Below are 2,198 nucleotides of genomic sequence, written 5' to 3'. Positions count from 1 at the left end.
TCTAGATCTTAAATCTTACTAGACAGTGATCTAAGCAAATAAAGTTGTGGTGTCAGACTGTCAGTCTGGTTAACATGGAAGATGGTCTAGATCCACAGTCCTGTTGGGATCTAGGTATTAGGAATTGGTGAACAAGAAATGTAATAGAGAGTGGTTTAAAGCAGACTAAGCCATAATCTCTGGCTGAGCCTAGATTCACAGAAAGCTGTGAGATTTAGACCAACACATAAGGTTGTGGTCTGAATATAGGGAAGTGGGTGAACTGAAGCCACACAGATATTGATCTAGAGCAGGCAAAGTCTTGGCCCTAAGCCAGGGTACCATATGATCTAGAACAACCGTGTCCAACAGAAATGTAATGGGAGCCATATATGTCATCTAAATTTACTAGTGGCCACATTAAACAAAGTAAAAAGAAAGAAGTGAGTTGATGTGAATAATCTATCTCATGTAATCCAGTATGTCCAAAATATTACTACTTTAATTTAATATTAATACTACTTAATATTATTGAAAGTATTGAGATATTTTACTTTTTTTTTTTTCATATTCAGACTTCAGAATCTGATGCATATTCTGTGCTTACGGCACATCTTAATTCCAACTAGCCACGTTCCCAGTGCTCAATAGTCAGTTTCTACCATATTGGGCAGTGCAGGTTTAGAAATGGGCTTTTCTTTGGGACCGGGATCCAGAGGAATCATCAGCTAGAATGATCTGGAGTAAATAGAATTGGGCATACCAGAGGTTAGTTACACTCTTAGCAGACTTGAACTGGGTGTTGACTGGCTCACCCTGGGAGAGCATCTTTTGGCTCTGGGTTGGGATCTGGAGGGGGTCCATCCTTTGTAGTGCTTACCAAGTGGCCTCCAGGTCTTCCTTCCCTCATCCCAGTGTCACCTCTGAATCTGGAGTCTGGTCTGGCCTGGCAGGTGGGGGTGGGGCAGGGTAGCAGCTGGACCCTTGAGGGAGCAGGAGCTCCACCCCTCCAAGCCAGCTGCTGCCAGCCTTCCTGGACTGGCTCTGTGGAAACAGGGGGCCCAGAGACAGAAATAAACTGCCAGGTTTCCGGGGCGGAGTGGGGGGCCTGCCAGCCTTTGTGCTTCCTTGCTGGAGGTTAGGGGGGGCAGGAAGCAACTCCATGCCCTGTCCCAGGCTGTTACCCCTCCATGCCATCTCCCCTCATCCCCAGGTGCCTCCACCTCCATGGCTCTGAGGCTAGGCTAAGTCTAGAGTTTGGTGGATTAGTGAACCCTTTGGGCCCAGAAGCTTGCATCAGTCCCTTGGGAACAAAGGGTGATCCCCAGGGCCCTGGACACAGCTTTGTGGCCAGGGGGATAGTGCCTATGTGCACCTTTCTAAGACTCCACCCTGGGAACCCTGCTAGCTGCCCCAGGGCAGAAGCTGAACAGATCCGGAGGGCTGCAGTGGGGTAGTAGACTAGGAATTGGAATATCTGCGTTGGATGCTCACCTCTGTCACTAACTGGCCAAAGGCAACTTTGGGCAAATGACACTTTGAGCCTCAGTCTCCTCCAGTGTAAGAAGGGGGCAGTGTTTGTCCCGCTTGTCTCAGGGCACTATAGTTCAGCAGTTAACTCAGACTCTGGAGTCAAAGTTTATCTGACTCTGGCCTCTGCCTTTAGACCTTTGGTAGGCCACTTAGCCTTCCCGGGCCTCAGTTTCTTCATCAGCAAAAAGGGGATATTACCTACTTTATGGAACCTTATAGTCAAGTGCGTTAATGCATGCAGGGCAAGTGCTCAGTGTTGGCTCTTACTGTTGGTAGTTGATAAGTTCAACTGGGTTTTAAGTCAAAATGCGTTATTCAAATGTAAGGGATTCTTTCCCTGGAGAGAGTTCTCTCGGATCCCCTCATTTTATAAATGGAAAAACCGAGGCCCCCAAAAGGGAAGGCGTTTTGCCCAAAGAGAGGCACACAGCAAGCAAAACCCTTATTTGGTACCCACCATAAAAAGCCAGGTGGCACATCCCCAATTTACAGGTAAGGAAATCGAGGCAGGTGATTGGTCACCGGTGCACAGTGTCGCTATCCAGTGAGGCCTGAGTCCGCCGCTGGGGAGGGAGTGCCCAGGCCGTCCGCGCTCACCCGAGGAGGGGCGTACAGGTAGCGGGCGCCCCGGAGCCGCTGCCGAAGCCAGGCGCGCTATTAATAATCCCGCCGCTCGGCCCCGGCCG

Source organism: Ailuropoda melanoleuca, chromosome 2 (genome assembly GCF_002007445.2).
Source record: "Ailuropoda melanoleuca isolate Jingjing chromosome 2, ASM200744v2, whole genome shotgun sequence".
NCBI lineage: Eukaryota > Metazoa > Chordata > Mammalia > Carnivora > Ursidae > Ailuropoda > Ailuropoda melanoleuca.
This window is presented reverse-complemented; position numbering follows the sequence as displayed.